Below are 22,966 nucleotides of genomic sequence, written 5' to 3'. Positions count from 1 at the left end.
CCTGATGTGTGTGTATGCGGTGCACAGCCTGATGTGTGTGTATGTGGTGCACAGCCTGATGTGTGTGTATGCGGTGCACAGCCTGATGTGTGTGTATGCGGTGCACAGCCTGATGTGCGTGTATGCAGTGCACAGCCTGATGTGTGTGTGTATGCGGTGCACAGCCCGATGTGTGTGTGTGCGTATGTGGTGCACAGCCCGATGTGTGTGTGTATACGGTGCACAACCCGATGTGTGTGTGTGTATGCGGTGCACACCCCGATGTGTGTGTGTGTGTATGCAGTTCACAGCCCAATGTGTGTGTGTGTATGCGGTGCACAGCCCAATGTGTGTGTGTGTATGCGGTGCACAGCCCGATGTGTGTGTGTGTATGCGGTGCACAGCCTGATGTGTGTGTGTGTGTATGCGGTGCACAGCCCTGTGTGTGTGTGTGTGTGTGTATGCGGTGCACAGCCCAATGTGTGTGTGTGTATGCGGTGCACAGCCTGATGTGTGTGTGTGTGTGTATGCGGTGCACAGCCTGATGTGTGTGTGTGTGTATGTGTGTATGCGGTGCACAGCCCGATGTGTGTGTGTGTGTATGCGGTGCACAGCCTGATGTGTGTGTATGCGGTGCACAGCCTGATGTGTGTGTATGCGGTGCACAGCCTGATGTGTGTGTATGCGGTGCACAGCCTGATGTTTGTGTATGCGGTGCACAGCCTGATGTGTGTGTATGCGGTGCACAGCCTGATGTGTGTGTATGTGGTGCACAGCCTGATGTGTGTGTGTATGCGGTGCACAGCCCGATGTGTGTGTGTGTGTATGCGGTGCACAGCGCGATGTGTGTGTGTGTGTATGCAGTGCACAGCCCGATGTGTGTGTGTATGCGGTGCACAACCCAATGTGTGTGTGTGTATGCGGTGCACAGCCCGATGTGTGTGTGTGTGTATGCGGTGCACAGCCCGATGCGTGTGTGTGTGTGTGTATGCGGTGCACAGGCCGATGTGTGTGTGTGTGTATATGCGGTGCACAGCCCAATGTGTGTGTGTGTGTATGCGGTGCACAGCCCGATGTGTGTGTGTGTAAGCGGTGCACAGCCTGATGTGTGTGTGTGTGTATGCGGTGCACAGCCCTGTGTGTGTGTGTGTGTGTGTGTATGCGGTGCACAGCCCAATGTGTGTGTGTGTATGCGGTGCACAGCCTGATGTGTGTGTGTGTGTGTATGCGGTGCACAGCCTGATATGTGTGTGTGTGTATGCGGTGCACAGCCTGATGTGTGTGTGTGTGTGTGTATGTGGTGCATAGCTCGATGTGTGTGTGTGTGTGTGTATGCGGTGCACAGCCTGATGTGTGTGTGTGTGTGTGTATGTGGTGCACAGCTCGATGTGTGTGTGTGTGTGTGTGTGTGTGTGTATGCGGTGCACAGCCTGATGTGTGTGTGTGTGTGTATGCGGTGCACAGCCCTGTGTGTGTGTATGCGGTGCACAGCCCGATGTGTGTGTGTGTGTATGCGGTGCACAGCCTGATGTGTGTGTGTGTATGCGGTGCACAGCCCGATGTGTGTGTGTATGTGTATGCGGTGCACAGCCTGATGTGTGTGTGTATGTGTATGCGGTGCACAGCCTGATGTGTGTGTATGCGGTGCACAGCCTGATGTGTGTGTATGCGGTGCACAGCCTGATGTGTGTGTATGCGGTGCACAGCCTGATGTGTGTGTATGCGGTGCACAGCCTGATGTGTGTGTATGCAGTGCACAGCCTGATGTGTGTGTGTGTGTATGCGGTGCACAGCCTTATGTGTGTGTATGCGGTGCACAGCCTGATGTGTGTGTATGCGGTGCACAGCCTGATGTGTGTGTATGCGGTGCACAGCCTGATGTGTGTGTATGCAGTGCACAGCCTGATGTGTGTGTGTATGTGGTGCACAGCCCGATGTGTGTGTGTGCGTATGCGGTGCACAGCCCGATGTGTGTGTGTGTATGCGGTGCACAGCCCGATGTGTGTGTGTGTGTATGCGGTGCACAGCCCGATGTGTGTGTGTGTGCAGTGCACAGCCCGATGTGTGTGTGTGTATGCGGTGCACAGCCCGATGTGTGTGTGTGTGTGTACATGCGGTGCACAGCCCAATGTGTGTGTGTGTATGCGGTGCACAGCCCAATGTGTGTGTGTGTATGCGGTGCACAGCCTGATGTGTGTGTGTGTGTGTGTATGTGGTGCACAGCCCGATGTGTGTGTGTGTGTGTGTATGCGGTGAACAGCCCGATGTGTGTGTGTTTGTGTATGCGGTGCACAGCCTGATGTGTGTGTGTGTATGCGGTGCACACCCTGATGTGTGTGTGTGTATGCGGTGCACAGCCCTGTGTGTGTGTGTGTGTGTATGCGGTGCACAGCCCGATGTGTGTGTGTGTGTATGCGGTGCACAGCCTGATGTGTGTGTGTGTGTGTATGTGGTGCACAGCTCGATGTGTGTGTGTGTATGTGTATGCGGTGCACAGCCTGATGTGTGTGTATGCGGTGCACAGCCTGATGTGTGTGTATGCGGTGCACAGCCTGATGTGTGTGTATGCGGTGCACAGCCTGATGTGTGTGTATGCAGTGCACAGCCTGATGTGTGTGTGTATGCGGTGCACAGCCTGATGTGTGTGTGTGTGTATGCGGTGCACAGCCCTGTGTGTGTGTTTGTGTGTGTATGCGGTGCACAGCCCGATGTGTGTGTGTATGCGGTGCACAGCCTGATGTGTGTGTGTGTGTATGCGGTGCACAGCCCGATGTGTGTGTGTGTATGTGTATGCGGTGCACAGCCTGATGTGTGTGTATGCGGTGCACAGCCTGATGTGTGTGTATGTGGTGCACAGCCTGATGTGTGTGTATGCGGTGCACAGCCTGATGTGTGTGTATGCGGTGCACAGCCTGATGTGCGTGTATGCAGTGCACAGCCTGATGTGTGTGTGTATGCGGTGCACAGCCCGATGTGTGTGTGTGCGTATGTGGTGCACAGCCCGATGTGTGTGTGTATACGGTGCACAGCCCGATGTGTGTGTGTGTGTGTGTATGCGGTGCACACCCCGATGTGTGTGTGTGTGTATGCAGTTCACAGCCCAATGTGTGTGTGTGTATGCGGTGCACAGCCCAATGTGTGTGTGTGTATGCGGTGCACAGCCCGATGTGTGTGTGTGTATGCGGTGCACAGCCTGATGTGTGTGTGTGTGTATGCGGTGCACAGCCCTGTGTGTGTGTGTGTGTGTGTATGCGGTGCACAGCCCGATGTGTGTGTGTGTATGCGGTGCACAGCCTGATGTGTGTGTGTGTGTGTATGCGGTGCACAGCCTGATGTGTGTGTGTGTATGTGTGTATGCGGTGCACAGCCCGATGTGTGTGTGTGTGTATGCGGTGCACAGCCTGATGTGTGTGTATGCGGTGCACAGCCTGATGTGTGTGTATGCGGTGCACAGCCTGATGTGTGTGTATGCGGTGCACAGCCTGATGTGTGTGTATGTGGTGCACAGCCTGATGTGTGTGTATGCGGTGCACAGCCTGATGTGTGTGTATGCGGTGCACAGCCTGATGTGTGTGTATGTGGTGCACAGCCTGATGTGTGTGTATGCGGTGCACAGCCTGATGTGTGTGTATGCGGTGCACAGCCTGATGTGCGTGTATGCAGTGCACAGCCTGATGTGTGTGTGTATGCGGTGCACAGCCCGATGTGTGTGTGTGCGTATGTGGTGCACAGCCCGATGTGTGTGTGTATACGGTGCACAACCCGATGTGTGTGTGTGTATGCGGTGCACACCCCGATGTGTGTGTGTGTGTATGCAGTTCACAGCCCAATGTGTGTGTGTGTATGCGGTGCACAGCCCAATGTGTGTGTGTGTATGCGGTGCACAGCCCGATGTGTGTGTGTGTATGCGGTGCACAGCCTGATGTGTGTGTGTGTGTATGCGGTGCACAGCCCTGTGTGTGTGTGTGTGTGTGTATGCGGTGCACAGCCCAATGTGTGTGTGTGTATGCGGTGCACAGCCTGATGTGTGTGTGTGTGTGTATGCGGTGCACAGCCTGATGTGTGTGTGTGTGTATGTGTGTATGCGGTGCACAGCCCGATGTGTGTGTGTGTGTATGCGGTGCACAGCCTGATGTGTGTGTATGCGGTGCACAGCCTGATGTGTGTGTATGCGGTGCACAGCCTGATGTGTGTGTATGCGGTGCACAGCCTGATGTTTGTGTATGCGGTGCACAGCCTGATGTGTGTGTATGCGGTGCACAGCCTGATGTGTGTGTATGTGGTGCACAGCCTGATGTGTGTGTGTATGCGGTGCACAGCCCGATGTGTGTGTGTGTGTATGCGGTGCACAGCGCGATGTGTGTGTGTGTGTATGCAGTGCACAGCCCGATGTGTGTGTGTATGCGGTGCACAACCCAATGTGTGTGTGTGTATGCGGTGCACAGCCCGATGTGTGTGTGTGTGTGTATGCGGTGCACAGCCCGATGCGTGTGTGTGTGTGTGTATGCGGTGCACAGGCCGATGTGTGTGTGTGTGTATATGCGGTGCACAGCCCAATGTGTGTGTGTGTGTGTATGCGGTGCACAGCCCGATGTGTGTGTGTGTAAGCGGTGCACAGCCTGATGTGTGTGTGTGTGTATGCGGTGCACAGCCCTGTGTGTGTGTGTGTGTGTGTGTATGCGGTGCACAGCCCAATGTGTGTGTGTGTATGCGGTGCACAGCCTGATCTGTGTGTGTGTGTGTATGCGGTGCACAGCCTGATATGTGTGTGTGTGTATGCGGTGCACAGCCTGATGTGTGTGTGTGTGTGTATGCGGTGCACAGCCTGATGTGTGTGTATGCGGTGCACAGCCTGATGTGTGTGTGTGTATGTGGTGCACAGCCTGATGTCTGTGTGTGTGTATGCGGTGCACAGCCCAATGTGTGTGTATGCGGTGCACAGCCTGATGTGTGTGTATGTGGTGCACAGCCTGATGTGTGTGTATGCGGTGCACAGCCTGATGTGTGTGTGCGGTGCAGAGCCCAATGTGGGGCTGTTATTTGCAATGCTGTATTGATGAGAGGTCAGTGCTGGGGCAGAATATACTGACAGGGAATGTGTCTGCAGGGGGCGGGCAGAGGGCAGGGCTGGACACTGGGGTGGGGCTGGACAGTGACTGGGAGGTTCAGCACAGGAAGTGGTCAGTTTGCTTGTGCTGAATGTAAACAAGGAGCTGCAGAGAATAAAGGGATAATTCAAGAGGAACAAAAGTTAGAAAACAAAAAATAACAATTTAGGGGTGTTTTATATGACAATACAGCACAGATTAGCTTAAACTCAAAAATTTTTGTTATGTCGGACAACCCCTTTAACTGTTCACATCAGTAATTTTCACCAGAGGAGTGTGTACTGTAAATCCGTAAATCCAGCCATACAGAGAATTAGTAGTACAACCTATTTATTTAAGTTGTTATTTTCTAAAAACATGTCTTTTTTTTAATATAACAAGCAAACATGTTTCTAAAGCAATCAAATGCTCCACTTGGATTCTATATATTGTTCAATGCAGAACGTACTATGTAGTATATATAAATTACATACCCATGCAATACATAAAAGAAATATGCAGATAACAAAGATATATTTGAAAAAACTACAAACTACACTGAGAAGTAAACATTTTTAATCTCATATTTTAAGCCCTCATTCTGACCTCCATGTTTTACTTAGGTGTTTTAGCTAGGTTTGGTTAACTTCATATGGTCCATTTAATTTAGTGGACCTGTCACATGTGCAAATTGTAGTCTTAAGGCTGCTTTCACACTACGTTTTTTTAACATCCGTCATGAACGTTTTTTTAACGCAAAAGCGGATCCAGTGCAAATGCGTTTTCATTTCAATGCATTTGCAATGGACTCGCATTAACATGCGTTCACCTGCATTTGCGTGCGTTGTAGTGAGGATCCAGCGACTTGCAGTTTTTTAACATTTTTCAAAAACGCTACTTGTAGCGTTTTTGAGCTGCGTCCAAATACTGCAAATTGCTGGATCCTGACTAGAGATGAGCGAACTGGTCGCGGTTCGGCTCGAGGTCGGTTCGCCGAACGGAGCTCCCGTTCGAGTTCGGTTCGTCGAACGTTCGACGAACCGAACTCGAACTGCATAGGAAACAATGGCAGGCAATCACAAACACATAAAAACACCTATAAAACACCCTCAAAGGTGTCCAAAAGGTGATAAACAACTCACAACACAACACAAACACATGGGAAAGTGACAAGGACATATACTCATGCGAAAACAAAAGAGCTGGACAAGGAAAAAGAGGAGGAGACACAGATATATGAGTATATGCAAGGAAACATCGATGCCATTACTGTGCAACTTGAGCCCTGCTCATTTTAGGCTTCCAATCTGGATAAATTGCCTGAGCTTGCCACGTACGCCTTGGGGATCTTGTCGTGTCCTGCAGCCAGCGTTCTCTCGGAACCTGTCTTCAGTGCTGCTGGGGGTCTGCTGGCAGATAAGCACACGTGTCTGTCCACTGACAATGTGGACATGGCTCTCAGAGGACTTTTCTTCCCCTGGTTCAGCCAGGGGACGGGAAAGGCACGCGTATTTTTGAGAGTGCTTTATGCAAAGCATCTTTTTCATTTTGAAAAGGGGGGTCAACTGATGCCAGTCAAGTGGGGTGTGTGTGGCCCAATTAGTGGCAACGAGGGAGACTGTGGTTGGAGTCCCCTCGCTGTGTTTCTAAAAGAACCAAGATGAACAAGTCATGGCTCTCAGAGGACTTTTCTTCCCCTGGGTCAGCCAGGGGAGGCGAAAGGCACGCGTATTTTTGAGAGTGCTTCATGCAAAGCATCTTTTTCATTTTGAAAAGGGGGGTCAACTGATGCCAGTCAAGTGGGGTGTGTGTGGCCCAATTAGTGGCAACGAGGGAAACTGTGGTTGGAGTCCCCTCGCTGTGTTTTACATGATTTTCGAAGGGCATGACATGCCTAAGAGGTTGAGTTTCATCATCTGCAACTTGTTGGCAACAGAAAGGCTGCCTTTACACCTTTTTGAGATCGAGGATTTTCGAGACCTTATGCCCATTGCAGTGCCCCAAGAGCCGATGGCCAGTCGTCACTCCTTCTCCAAGAAAGGTGGGCCCGCGCTACCACAGCAGGTCGCACACAACCTCACCGATTCCTTGAGAAGCTCTGTGTGTGACAGGGTGCATTTCACCACAGATACTTGGACCAGTAGCATGGACAGGAGAGTTACATGTTGCTGACTGGGCACTGGGTAACTATGGTGAGAGATGGAGAAGGGTTTGCTGTACAAGTCTTGCCGTCCACACGACTTGTGTGTCAATCCTTCATCTGTATGTACAAGTTCCTCCACTGCTTCTGCCTCCTCAACCTCGTGTGGGTCCTCCACCTCGGCCCAAACCCTGTGTGGTCAGGCCACCCGCGTTGTAACTGCGCCCAAGGAATCCCACACACCTCCTTACTATGCTGGCAGCAGAGCTCAAGGCCATCAGGCGGTCAAATGTTTACTTTGAAATGTAGGGGAAATGTGAGACACCGCTGAGGAATTGTGGACGGTTAGCTCTGGAGAGTGAGACCGAGTTTCATCAATGGTTGTCTCCACTCAACCAGCAGCCAGGGAAGGTCGGGTGCGACAATGATGCAAACCAGTCCGCGACCCTTCTTCAGGGCAATGTGGCACACGTGCCTTGTATGGCTCACGTGTTGAACCTGGTTATCCAGCAATTTTTAAAACACTATCCCGGCCTACATGGCCTTCTGCAGAGGGCACGGTGTAACGCCTGCCTGGATCGACACACTCAGATGGGCTGTAAAGGATAGGCTAGAGGCAAGCCACTCACCAAGCTGGACACCCAGAACCCTGAAACCCTTTAACCCCTATACAGTGATTTGGAATTACACAGGGCCCAAGTTGATCAATACCTGTGGAAGGCTGCAGTTCCAGAGAATAGTAGTCATGCAGGGTCAAAAACATTAATTGAGGAAGAGGAACAGAATGGGATGGCCAGGACTTAATCAGAAAACAAGCAGAGGTGAAATGCGGATCGGCCAACGAGGTACATAAACAGCAAGCAGGAAAAGTAGTCAGGTAATAAGCACACAAACTCATAAAACTGAACTGGGGGTAACAGTAACAAAAGGTTCATAGCTTTGTCTGGCAGTGGTCTGCAGACAGGAGGGGCCTAAAAAAGGGTGTGGTGTCTTCCCATTGGTTGTAGCTGAATGATGGTACTTCATCTGTGAGATACCCACCACCTACATTCAGCCTGTGGTTCTGTATCTGTCAAGGTAACGCAACCCAGTGGGTGACCATAACCTGCCTCCACCTGCGCCGCAGGCATCGACTCCTTTCCCATCATCAGCACTATGCACGAAAGGAACACGTTGTCACCTGGCGACCGGAGTACAAATTGATTGAGTGGACTACGTTGGTGACTTAACAGCCATGTGCGGCAATGATGCAAACCTGTCTGCGGCCCTTCGTCAGGGCATTGTGACACACGTGCCTTGTATGGCTCACGTGTTGAATCTGATTCTCCAGCAATTTTTAAAATACCATCCCGGCCTACATGGCCTTGTGCAGCGGGCACTCTGCTATGTGCTCACTTACATCCTTCGCACCCAGCAGCTCAACAACTTTCATCGCTCCTGAAGTCTTAGGGTCTGGCGGTTAAACGCCGGAAATGCGATGTTCCGACACGCAGGAATTGGAATCTGCACATGTTGCAGCATCTGTGGCAGCACCGCAGAGCCCTGCTGAAATACGGTATGATGTATACCCTGGGCTAACTTGATCCAGAGGTGGTGCAGATCACGCTGCTGGAGTGGTGTCAGATCAAGGACCTGTGCACCCTTCTACACAGTTTACAAATGTCGACGAAGATGTTTAGCACTAGCGATGCCATTCTCAGCGTGACAATTCTGGTCATCTACAAGATGGAGCACACTGTAAGCATTATTCGGAGTCAGGTGTTGGTCCAAGAGGAAGGGGAGGAAGTACAGGAGGAGTCATATGCAGAAGGGATAATAAGATGTACAAGGTCCATACGTTGAGCGGCACCTAGGCGGCAGTCATGGTGGGGGATAGGGATTAACAAGGGCGCATAGTATCAGCAAAAATTGTTGAGGAAGGTGCAGGAGCCCATGAAGAAATGGAGGACGAACTTGCGATGGGCATGGAAGACTCAGCAGATGAGTGAGAGCTTGCTCACATTTCGGTTGTGCGAGGTTGGGGGGAGAGGGCAGAGGAAGGTGGCACGATTCTCACCTCTCTGCCACCAACAAACCAAGGACTTGGTCCTCCTGGATGCACAAGACACATGAGCGCCTTCTTGCTGCACTACCTACAACATGACCCTCGGATTGTACGAATTCGAAGTAATGCTAACTACTGGGTTGCCACACTGTTAGTTCCCCGGTACAAGACAACATTTTGCGAAATAATTCCTGCCATAGAAAGGGACGCACGTATACAGGAGCATCTGCAGAAGGTGGTACGCATTCTTAGATCTGCTTTTCCACTAAACACCAGTGCTGCACAGAGTGAATCTCAACGCTTTGTCATGGATAGGAGGAAATGGGCTTTTACTTGTCCACATCTGAGGAACCGAGGGCTGGCTGCTGTGCTGAGATGGCATTGAGTACGGTGTCCCTGCAGAGTTGCACTTTTGGTCATATACAAAATGAGTTGAAAAAGGACAGATGCTAGTGGAAAGGGGAACAGGTGTTTTGGAAAGGGGAAAAAAGTTTTTGTCCGTGGGTTTGGTGGTTAAGCAAAAGTAACATTTGATGAAGAAACACCATCTGTTACGGTGGGACTGGCAGATTTGGATAAGGTGGTATATACTATGTTACCGGTATATAACGAAAATTAATAAGAAAAGAAAGAGAAAGGTATATATCCCCATCAGCAGTCAATGTCCACCGTGCTCCCAGATGGAAAAGGAGAGGTTGGCAACTGGAAAGTTCGGTGGAGGATACAGAGCTGTGTGGCTATGAAACTAATAGTTGCCTGAACCGAGTTAGACGCCACTCGGATCTTGAGACTGGGAGCCCTGTTAGCGTCACAGGGTCCACACGCCCACCCAGCCCAGGAACTCCTTGTTAACATCACAGGGGCCATTCAGTACGCTGACCGTGTGCATTGGGGCCACACCTGTGGACAGCAGGCGCATCAGCAGCAGCAGGCCTGTTAATGCCACTGGGCTGCACAAGCAGGACTTGTAGGACAGGAGCTGGTCTTAACCGTTCTGCGTTACCAACTGTGGTGGCGGCCTGCATCGACGCCCTATCCCTGCCTACCTCTGGCCTAAAGCCGCAATGGGTTCAACACATGGAGGTGTGCTCTTTCGGAGCATAATAGAAGACTGCGCACCTCCTTGTTGGCTCCAGCCCGTTTTATAACCTGGGTCCGCTCCAAACCAGGGTGGACCACAATGCAACTCCTGGAGACAAAAGCAGAGTGACACGTCATGAGTGGCATAACTAGCGTCCTATTTGGAACCGCAACTTCAATAATGACCTCATGGCTGCCACGACACAAACACCTCACCAGTCATTGTCTGACCATCAATAATGAGGTGACAAGTCATAGGGGCGAGCCTCTGCAAGCCATTTGGGAGTGGCCTGGCCACATCGTCAGGACACCTGATGCCCTGTGGTCTATATGGGCCCCCCCACATCGGGGCAGGGCCAAAGAGTTCATTACCGGACCTAGTTTCTGATGCAGTAAGTGCCTGAGCATGGTCAGTTGCATGAAATAGAGTCTCTGAAAAAAGACTATCAGCTTTAGCATGGTGTCTCGGCACAAAACAGGACTTAAACCTGGCACGGAATGCAAGTACCTGTGCAAAGAGGCTTTTCACACTAAGTGTGGGAGCATGCGCTGTATCCCGAAATGAAGACTTAGCCTCAGGAATGGCACAGTCAGGCTGAGCATACTTGTGTCGCATTTTGCTAAGGGGGAATGTGTCGCACTGGACAAGCCAGGGGACACAGGTAACAACACACACTCACCCCCACCCCCAGCAGTTCACAGCAGACATCCCCAAAGTGACCTGCTTTCTGCCTCGGGCTGACACACCAGGTGGGCGGAGTGAGGAGATGGGGACGCCCCCCCTGGAGTGAGCTGACCTGAGACAGAAAACAAGCCCAGTCTAGTCCTAGGAGAGGAAGAGTGAAGGTCTGCAGAGAGGCAGACAGAGCCAGGGGCCTAGGTTGAAGCCTAGGGCCTCGTAGAGAGAGTCCGACAGACGCTAAGTGCCATCTGCAGGGATCCGGGGAGACAGCTGGTGGAACCGAAGGTAGCCGGGGCTTGGGCAGTGGCCCACCGGTACGGAACCGGGGAGCCAGCTGGAAGCCGGAGTGCAGGAGAAGGGTGCACGGAAGTGGAAGAAAGGACTTACACCATCAAACTGGGTCAGGGGAGAAACAACAACCGCAGCCGTCTGGGGGTACCCGTCCATCCAGCCGAGTGTTTTACTAAAAACTGTGTCAAAGTCTCAGGCTGAGTGAGTACCACAGTGCCGCAAGGCATAGCGCTGCCCCCGCGTCCCTGCGCCCACCAGGCCCTGCATCTCCCACTTCATCACCGGGCCCCGGGATCACCAACCCCTACCCACGGAGGGGCAACCCAACAACTAGCTGCTCCCCCACCATCACTCCCGGGATCCCCACACCGAGCAGCGGTGGTGAAATCACCACAACCGTGGGTGGCGTCACGGACAATAAACAATATCCCAACACCCAAATACCCCCTTTCACTCACGGGCGAGGAGTGCCGCTCGAGAACCCCCGGGATCCTGCCCACCACTCGAGCCACCACTGAGCAGCAGCCGCCGGACCCAAGCAGAAGGGGTGAGCGTAGTGTGCTGACACCCTCCTCCCCGCCCGCGACAACTTGGCATCACGAACAGGATCTTACCGCTCTGCCGTTGGGTAGAGGTGCGCCTTGTGACCGCCGAAAAATTTGTAAAACCGCCATCTTGGGCGCGAAAATTTCCCGCTCAAGCGTCTTCCCCGAGCAGGAAAGGCACAAAAGTGGAGCTCCGCCCCCTGAAGAAGGAAGTGCTAAAAAGAACCTAAGGGGGACGGGATGGCATCCGGCCGCATGTGAACCGCGGCTGTGGAAGCAGGGACGCCAGGACTCTGCCAGCATTTGGTTCCTGGAAGAGGCCGCCGCAGTAATGCACCGACCCGTTACCCCTGTTACCGGTAGCGGCGCCCGCAGCGTCTGTGGGGGAGGACCCAGACCTGGGGTCCCCAGGCCTCACCTTTGTCACCACCCTGCCACCGGCCCCGGCAGTCCGCCCGGCCGCGACGGAGATGACGACGGCTCTGGCAGTCCGCCCGGCCGCAACGGCAGCGAAGTACTGGTCCCATTGACCAATCTGGAGCCGTTCCTGGACCGGGGTCAAGGGGTGCTGCCTGGGCTTTAGGGGCAGCACCAAGGCTAGGTTATTTGGGTGGGTGACTGAAGGAACCGTTACCTGTTATTATTAAAAGTGTTTGACTGTTATTGCAACGTTAAAGTAATGTGCATCCCGTTTTGGGAGGGTTGACAATGCTTGTGATATAGAAGGGTTAATAGTTTCTACATTTCTTTATTAAAGATATTTTATTTCATTAGTAAGTAGTTCATAGTCATAGAGCCTTCGGAATAAGAGACAAGATCAAGGATTATTATTGTCTCTAAATGTTCTTCTTATCTTCTTCTTATCTCATATGCATGACTCTACATTTTTGTTTTACTAAAACTTAAAGGTCATATGAGCAACTTGTAAAGTCCAGCTAGAAGCTTTTTTTGCAATATCACATTGATCTGTAAATGGTATAAATAAACTGTACTTTGGTTAAATAAACAGAAAATTGATCATGCCCACATGGATGCAGGTCTTTTTCTCCGAGCGCTCGATCTTGATTAGGTCTGAAGAGGCCTAATTCAGAGGACCTCACTGGTGATCCCATAAGCTGACTTGTGACAAAACAGAACAGCTACAACAGTTTTTGGTGCCCAACGTGGAGCCGTGGCCAACCAGCCTATTCGGAAGAAGTTTTGGGGACTCTTGAGACAGTGAAATTTCAGCTGCAGCAAGGTGAGAAGCTTTATTCTTACACTTTATTTCACTCTCTCTTATTTCCCAAATATTCTGGGTAAGGCTGTACACACGGTTCAAGAACTCTGGCATCACCAGTGAGTATTGTTTTTTCATGCATGTCTGAATGAGAGTTGAAATATAGAGTAATAAGATAATCTGTTGTCCGTCCATTAACTGATTGCATAGATTGCATAGCACGGAATTTGGGACAGTCTCTGTATAATTACATTTGCTGTGTTGCTGTGTTTTGTGTTTTGCTTTGGCCATCTTTGCATCTTTGATGGGCAATACACTGGTCTAGGGATATGTGTTCATAAGTGGTTTCATATTAATGTCTAGATAAAGTAGGCAGGCAATAGGTTGTTGTATATTGACAAGAAGCCTCTGAATAACAAAGTGACAAGTAATTGAGATAAGAGACTTGGTGAAATAATATGTATGTATAAGTCTAATGGTTATAGGTCATACTGTGGACTGTGAAAAGATGTTCCGGTTGTGAAATGTCACAGGGCATAGCCATATAGAGTATTTGAGTGGATACCTGACATATGTATTTTTTCCCATCAGTGTCAAGAGCGGTTTAGATAATTTTATTTGCATGTGAGGTTAACTGATCCTTGGAAGGTGTATTGTTACATATGTTTCTGGAATCAATGAATGAGTAAGACAAGTGGTCCTGGGATCTGTCCTTATAGTGAGATATTGTGTGTTTCTTCCCCTCAAAATGGGGATGAAGGTTTTATAGTAAAGTAGAATATTAGTACTGTGAAGGTATATAAGTAGTCTCAATTTTCTGCTGGGATTGTGTATTATACCAGTGGGTATTAGGATTGTGTTTTGGAAAGCTGAATCTGGACGAGATAAGACTCTTGCTAAACAAACTGTGCGCTGCTGACATTCTGTTGGGAGGGGTCAAGTGAACAGCTGCGCGATTTTCTGCCCTCTGTGAGAAGTCAGCTCTGTTAATTGTTTTGGTTTAACTCTAGCTTACGTTCGTTGCTGGAATACTTTGTAAAGGACCAGCATGGACTACCCAACTGCACATCAGGTCTAAGTGGGTTAGAGAGCATTGTGGCCTTCCCACTTACATGGAGGTGGTCTAGCAGGTGAGAGGACTATCACACCTGGTCCTTCCTGCTTTAGTCATCTGGTCTATTGGGTGAGAGGTGTTTTTTAACCCTTCCCAATACGCCCTACAAGTGTAGCAGGTGAGAGTGAATGCTGATTTAGCCTTCTTGCTACCACTTGAGAGCCCATGCTGACTTGCCAGGAGAAGTGTGGCCTGTTAACAAGGTTCAGGGACACTGAGAGGGCATTTGCAGAAAGGTGGGCTGTGTGGGAATAAGTTGAAGCCATGGGCAACTTGTTCAGTGTGCAGCGTGGGGCTCCAGCAGGATCCAAAACAGCCAAACAGATAGTGCAAGAAAGAGAAGGCAAAGAAGCAGGGAAAAATGTCAGACCGATACTCAAAAAGGCAGACATGCCAGAGTACGGATGTTTGGATGTTGAGAAATGGCACAGATTCAGGGAAGAAAAGAGAGGTTGGATAAAAGATAAGAGGGTACAGCAACAAGTAAATAAATGGTGTCGTGTGGCTGAAGAGGTGCAGCATTGGGGATATAAAGAGACCACAGCGGGAGATAAGGTGTATTATGAATGTTTTAATGCACCAAAAGCAGGAATTGTGACTGCTACCGCCCCCCCTTCACATAAGCAGAAACCCAGACCAGATGAATGGACTTGTAAACATTGTAGTCAGAAAAACCCAGACTGGAGAGGTACTTGTGCTACGTGTAATGTTACTCGCCCTAAGCAGATTGCACTAAATCCTGTTCGAACCAGATCATATGTGATGACAGAGGACGCTGACTCTGAGACAGAGGTAGTGAAGGAATTGAGTTTTGGGGAGGAAGCTGACGGTGAGGAAAGGAAAGAACGCATTGGGACCAGTACAAAAAAATCAGATACATCCCGACCGAGGAAGGTCACAAGAATCAGACAGACACAGGAATATCATCCCTGGAGCCCCTCTGACCAGCTAGCTATGCTGAAACAGTTACCTGACCCTGAAAACAAACCATTCCCATTTTACAGGCAAATACAGACAATACAGGTGACTTATAAATGCACTTGGGCAGACCTCGAGAGTTTGGTGACTGCAAAGGCAGGTGACGTGCTGGGACACATAATTAAATCACATACTGATATGATAAAGGATCATGGATGTTCAGTCTGAGAGGTCTGGAATGACGTACTGTGAGGCATTGAAAGGATGGGCTACAAAGAAACAAACAGAGCAGTCTGTACTGATGACTGACGTGACACAGCAAAAAGGGGAGAGTATAGAGACGTACTTTGGGAGGTTACAGCTGAAGTGGACAGACATGGGGTACAGTGCAAGAAACGACCTTGATATCAAAATATTGGTGAATGCATTCATTGACGATATGAATAAGTTTTTACGAGAAGCAGTACAGACGGCCAGACCTGAGTGGAGAAACATGGACCCAACAGACCTTCTGCAAGTAGCTAAGGGGGTTGAACTGACAAAATGCAAGTGACCAGTTATGTATGCTAGAGCACAAGGAAGACAGTGGAAGCAGAGAGGGGGGCACCAGGTGACCTAGCGACCGTACAGTGCTGGAATTGTGGACAGAATGGACATTATGCCAGACAGTGCAAAAACTCCAAAAAGGAGAGTGAGCAGACTGATTTCCCTCTTCCCTTGCCTCTGACCTAGGAAACTGGCAACCCAGTGACAAATGTGTACCCTGTTTTCGTTCCCTCAGGACCTGGTCCCACCTTACTTACGACCATAACCATGCCAGGGGGGAAGGAGGCAGAATTTTTAATTGACACTGGGGCAGCCGGCACTGTGGTACATAAAGACCTGATAAAGCCAGATATGATCACTGACGAGACTGTGGAGTGTGTTGGGGTGGAGGGATTGGTGTCTGAAACTCCCTTGACAAAACAGATGAAGCTGAGATTACAAGATAGCCAGGAAATTCTCAGAAAGCTTATTGTTAGTGAAAACACTCCTATGAATTTGCTGGGGGCTGATGTGTTAAGTGCTATCCAGGCTACCATACAATACACCCCAGAAGGTATTACAGTCACAAGTCCCCTCTCTGACAAACACTTGTGCAAGATTGCAGCAATGGTGTACATGTCCAAATCTGCGAGAGTGTCCGATACCAGAACTAGTGAAGATATAGCAATGCAACAAGTTCCAGACATCGTATGGGCAAAGGGAAAAACTGATGTTGGTCGGCTTCCTATTCCCCCAGTCATGATAAAATTAAAAGAAGTCTCCACTCCTCCTTGTTTAAAGCAGTATCCCTTAAGCCCAGCCAAATCAATGGCCCTGACCAGAGATATAAGGGAATATGTGGAAGCAGGGGCTCTAGTACAAAGGTCCTCCCCCTGTAACACTCCCTTGTATCCAATCAAGAAAAAAGGGCCCAAAGGTTCCCCTGACACGTACAGAATGGTGCATGATTTGAGAGCTGTCAATGCTGTCACTGAGAGTGTAACACCAATTGTTCCAAACCCACATACCTTACTGTCACAAATCCCAGGGACCTCCAAATGTTTTACAGTAATTGATTTGGCAAATGCATTTTTCTCTGTGCCTCTACACCCTGACTGTCAGTATCTTTTTGCCTTCACACATGAGGGGAAACAGTACATGTGGACAGTCCTCCCGCAAGGAGGAATGAATTCACCTACCATTTATTCTACAGCTATGGCAGGAATTCTGGAGCAGTGGCAACCGCCTCATCCACAGGTTACGCTATTGCAGTATGTGGATGACCTTTTGCTCTGCTGTCCAGACCAGACGTCCTGCAAGGAAGCCACAATTTCTTTGCTGTGTTTCCTGGCAGAGAATGGTTGCAAAGTTTCACGTGAAAAATTACAATACTGTAAGCAAAAGGTGACGTTTTTGGGTCACTGTATCTCTGAAGGTACAAGACACCTGACTGAGGAGAGAAAACAAGCAGTCCAAAATCTCTCCTTACCCAGGTCCCACCGGCAACTGCGCACCTTTTTGGGCTTAGTGTCATACTGCAGGCCTTGGATAAGGTCTGCCTCGCAAATGATGCAACCCCTCTATGATTGTCTGTCATCTGACCCCTTTGACCTCACTCAGGAAGCTATTGATTCCTTTCATTCCCGTAAACTACTCATTGTATCTACCCCGGCCCTGGGTATTCCAAATTACAATCAACCATTTTTCTTGTTTTGCACAGAACAGGGAGGGCATGCGACAGCCGTCCTCACACAGCAACATGGTGACAAACAAAGACCAATAGCTTACTACTCAGCGCGATTGGACCCAGTTGTCAGAGGGTCACCCACGTGTGTCCGTGCTGTAGCGGCTGCTGCAGTACTGCTAGGGAAAGCTTGCGAGATCACATTGACATTTCCCTTAACAATTTACTCCCCGCATGACATTCATGCTATACTTGTGCAAGTCCAACCAAAACACCTGTCTATGGCCAGACAGCTCAGACTTGAATGTGCCCTTCTGATTCCTGAGTATGTCTCCCTCAAGAGGTGTAATGTTCTGAATCCAGCCACCCTTTTGCCAGTAGATTCAGAAAAGGGGGAATTGGTGACAATGGTAGCAAGTGAGGATTAATACTTTGACATGACGCACGAGCATGACTGCATAGAGCCTATTGAGTCAGGAGACAGCAGGTTTTCCACATGTCTATGATACACCTATTACTAATGCAGATTTTGAGTTTTTTGTAGATGGCTCCAGATACCACCTGGATGGGAGATTCTACACTGGATATGCAGTAATATCCTCACATGAGGTAATCCGAGCTGAACCACTCCCGCCGCACATGTCCGCGCAGGAGGCGGAGCTAACAGCGCTCATTGAGGCGTGTAGAGCGGGATCAGGTAGGAAAATTAATGTTTATTCAGACTCAAAGTATGGATTTGGGATCTGTCATGATTTTGGCCCTATCTGGAGAAGTAGAGCTTTTCTTACGTCAGCTGGTAAGCCTATTAAAAATGCAGAATTGGTAAAACGGTTAATGGAGGCACTAATGTTACCAGTCCAGGTTGGCATCATTAAGGTGAAAGCACACACAAAAGGTGACTCACTGGAGGTAGCGGGCAATAGAAGGGCGGATGCAGCTGCAAAAGCAGCGGCAAAGAGGCCTAGGGATCAGAGGATAGGGGCAGGGAGCCAGCAAGTCCCAGCCACAGTGAGTCTGGATGTCCTGAAATCCCTCCAGCATCAGGCTGCCCAAACAGAGAAGGAACACTGGGAGAAAATGGGAGCTGGGCTGAACTCGAATGGAGTATGGGAAAGTAAGGATAGGTTGTGTTTACCAAGGTCCCTGTTCCCTATGATGGCACAAGCAACACATGGCTCCACTCACGCCTCAAAAAGTCACATGTGTAACCAGGTGAATGCCTTCTGGATTGCTCCTGGCTTCAGTTACGTAGCCTCCAAACACGTACAATCCTGCATTATCTGCGCACAACACAACCCAGGTAAAACAGTAAAAGTCCCTAAGAAAGCAACACCCAGACCGCTCTACCCGTTTCAACGACTGCAAATAGACTACATACAACTACCCAAGGTAGGAGTGTATGAATACGTCCTGGTATGTGTAGATCTCTTCTCAGGATGGGTTGAGGCCTATCCAGTAAAATGTGCAAATGCTAAAACAACTGCAGAAAAACTGATGAAGGAACTAGTCTGTCGGTATGGCATCCCAGAAGCCATAGAAAGTGACAGGGGTACACACTTCACTGGAGAAATAATGAGGGACATTATGCAGGCCCTGGGAATAGAGCAGGCATTCCATACCCCTTATCATCCACAGAGCAGTGGAAAAGTAGAGAGATTAAACGGGACACTTAAACTAAAAATTCAAAAGGCCATGGCAGAGACAGGAAAGAATTGGGTAGAGTGCTTATCCCTGGCACTCTTTTCAGTCAGACACACTCCAAATAGAAAGACAGGCTTGTCTCCTTTTGAAGTCCTTTTTGGTAGTGCCCCAAAAACAGGTCTCTACTTTCCACAAGTGTTACAGATGCAGCACGGCACTATGACAGCCTACGTTCAGGCCTTACAGGAGAGACTTAATGTGGTGCATAAACATGTCTTTTCATCCATTTCAGATCCCAATGCAAGTGCAGATGTGCATCAGCTGAATCCAGGTGATTGGGTGGTCGTGCGCAGACACGTGAGAAGGAGCCTAGATCCACGCTTTGATGGCCCATTCCAAGTCCAGCTGACCACATCCACCTCAGTGAAACTTGAGGGAAAACCCACCTGGATCCACGCCAGTCACTGTAAAAAGGTCACTCCACCGGCAGAATGACAGTCTTGCTAATTATCCTGCTAGGTGTAGCAGGGTTGCTGCGCCAAACAAAGACACTGAGCGAACTTTTTAATACGGACTGGGATAATAAACTCATTCGCCACCATATTTCTCTTACTGAGGACATGGAAGGAGAAAAGCCAAAAGACTGTTGGATCTGCACACACAGTCCTATTTCTTCAAAGACTATGCCTTATTTAGCCTTACCTCTGGAACCACAGGAGGTATTGGTACCAGACTGTATACACAATGAAACCTGGACTCAATCTAGATTTTTGGGAGATGTACCTCGTCATGTATCTGCTACATTGACTATAGTTAGATGGGTCACTAAACCCTGGTTCCAGCTAAATATCACACGACCCGATGGATACTCGTGGTGGATGGAATACGATTCAGACATGGGCATAATTGCCAAAATAAAGACTAAGATTCCTCATTCGGGCCCCATTCCCCATGATGGATTATGGTTCAGTCTTCAATACAATGGTGTTGGAAATTGTGGAAAAGACAATAACTGTTTCTATATACATACACATGACTCAACCAAGGACAATGAGACAGTATATCAGAAGGGTATTGAGGGCTGTACATCATCATTTATTAGACGGACTTTTAGGAGGGAGCGGGGTAGCTGTATCTCGGGTATGACCGGAAAACAAATGAACAATACGTGGTGTGCTCATAAAGTCATGAAGGGGCTTCTGAATCTGCTTTATTGTGTACAAAGTCAAACTCACTTTTGTATTTTCCCAGAGGGAGTGTTTTTGGTTTGTGGGAATCGTGCTCACAAGTGGGTGAGCCCTGACATGAGAGGGGTTTGCACACTTGCCAGACTTACACCAGCCACTTTCATAGTCCCTCATAGTGAAATAGATGTAGCAGCTGTCCCAATTCATACCTTGTATAAACGAGCAGCAGATAATAAGCCCCGGCCAAATGGTAGGCCTCATGTAGTAGAAATGGGAGAAGCAAATAAGGTATTTAGTGCTATTTTCATACACCCTTTCTTAATGCAAATGTGGGACAAGCTAGTAGAGTCCACTGACTACCTGGATGCTCAAATTTTTCGGGTTCTTGAGATTCTAAATGCTACCAATGCTATACAAAAACAATTAATTGTAGTCACTAACCAGCATACTATAGTGCTAGACTTTGTGACAGCAAAAGACGGCGGAATGTGTCAAATAATTGGTCCTGCCTGTTGCCATTACATTGACCCTGCAGGCAACCTCCAGGTTAGAGCAGATATACAGAAAACAAGTGAACTTAGGGATAAATGGTTAAAAGAGCACGATGCCAACAAGGACTCCTGGTGGGGAAATACATTTTCTTTTATGAATCCAGCTAATTGGTTTAAGGGCCTAGCAGGTTGGGTTTCTGGCATTATACAAACCTGTATGCAAATATTGTTATTCTGTCTACTGCTTTATATAGCTGTAAAAACATTGATATATGCATTACCTAAACTATTGAATAATGTATGTTCTAAGAGTCCCAGCATTGAACCCTCTGTAGTTTACTACGGACCCCAAATGGCCTCTGCTGACCGGGAGTAGGTGTCCACACTGAGGGTGGATGGGTGAAGTGGTAGGAAGACCCCTCATGGGTACTAGGCCCATGAGCCAGCAGCTCCTGTTTGGACGCCTACTGACCCTGTAGTGAAGGTTATACCATTTACAAAAGGGGGAAATTGATATAGAAGGGTTAATAGTTTCTATATTTCTTTATTAAAGATATTTTATTTCATTAGTAAGTAGTTCATAGTCATAGAGCCTTCGGAATAAGAGACAAGATCAAGGATTATTATTGTCTCTAAATGTTCTTCTTATCTTCTTCTTATCTCATATGCATGACTCTACATTTTTGTTTTACTAAAACTTAAAGGTCATATGAGCAACTTGTAAAGTCCAGCTAGAAGCTTTTTTTTGCAATATCACATTGATCTGTAAATGGTATAAATAAACTGTACTTTGGTTAAATAAACAGAAAATTGATCATGCCCACATGGATGCAGGTCTTTTTCTCCGAGCGCTCGATCTTGATTAGGTCTGAAGAGGCCTAATTCAGAGGACCTCACTGGTGATCCCATAAGCTGACTTGTGACAAAACAGAACAGCTACAACACTTGTGTTAATGTTTTGATCTTTTGCAGTTTAAAAGAAAAATAAAACCGGTGATGAACGGGCAGCCCGAGGACGGTCTGCATTTTGCTAAGGGGGAATGTGTCGCACTGGACAAGCCAGGGGACACAGGTAACAACACACACACACACCCACCCCCAGCAGTTCACAGCAGACATCCCCAAAGTGACCTGCTTTCTGCCTCGGGCTGACACACCAGGTGGGCGGAGTGAGGAGATGGGGACGCCCCCCCTGGAGTGAGCTGACATGAGACAGAAAACAAGCCCAGTCTAGTCCTAGGAGAGGAAGAGTGAAGGTCTGCAGAGAGGAAGACGGAGCCAGGGGCCTAGGTTGAAGCCTAGGGCCTCGTAGAGAGAGTCCGGCAGACGCTAAGTGCCGTCTGCAGGGATCCGGGGAGACAGCTGGTGGAACCGAAGGTAGCCGGGGCTGGGCAGTGGCCCACCGGTACGGAACCGGGGAGCCAGCTGGAAGCCGGAGTGCAGGAGAAGGGTGCACGGAAGTGGAAGAAAGGACTTAAACCATCAAACTGGGTCAGGGGAGAAACAACAACCGCAGCCGTCTGGGGGTACCCGTCCATCCAGCCGAGTGTTTTACTAAAAACTGTGTCAAAGTCTCAGGCTGAGTGAGTACCACAGTGCCGCAAGGCATAGCGCTGCCCCCGCGTCCCTGCGCCCACCAGGCCCTGCATCTCCCACTTCATCACCGGGCCCCAGGATCACCAACCCCTACCCACGGAGGGGCAACCCAACAACTAGCTGCTCCCCCACCATCACTCCCGGGATCCCCACACCGAGCAGCGGTGGTGAAATCACCACAACCGTGGGTGGCGTCACGGACAATAAACAATATCCCAACACCCAAATACCCCCTTTCACTCACGGGCGAGGAGTGCCGCTCGAGAACCCCCGGGATCCGGCCCACCGTTCGAGCCACCACTGAGCAGCAGCCGCTGGACCCAAGCAGAAGGGGTGAGCGTAGTGTGCTGACACCCTCCTCCCCGCCCGCGACATACTCACTAGGCGAAACACTGTAGTTAGGCTGCAGCTGGGGTAAATCGGCACACGCATGCGCACTAGCTGCCTCTCCACACTTACACGTGGAGGAGAAATTGCTCTTCAGGTGTGGACTTGGAGATGCTGTCTATGAACAGAAGGAAAAGCTAAAGGAAGCCTCACTTTCTATCCCTCCGAATTATCAAATGCAGCAATGAATTCCCTGAGTTTGCTATAACATTAGCGTAGCAAAATGTGCATGAGGGTGTCATGCAGAGGTGCTAGAAATAGCTTGGCACCAGTGGGACACTAATGGAATACAACATCCAGTTCTATGATGCCACTAAATGGCAGCATTTTTTGCTGTCATTATAGCTTATTAAAAA

This window comes from Anomaloglossus baeobatrachus, chromosome 2 (assembly GCF_048569485.1).
Source record: "Anomaloglossus baeobatrachus isolate aAnoBae1 chromosome 2, aAnoBae1.hap1, whole genome shotgun sequence".
Classification (NCBI taxonomy): Eukaryota; Metazoa; Chordata; class Amphibia; order Anura; family Aromobatidae; genus Anomaloglossus; species Anomaloglossus baeobatrachus.
This window is presented reverse-complemented; position numbering follows the sequence as displayed.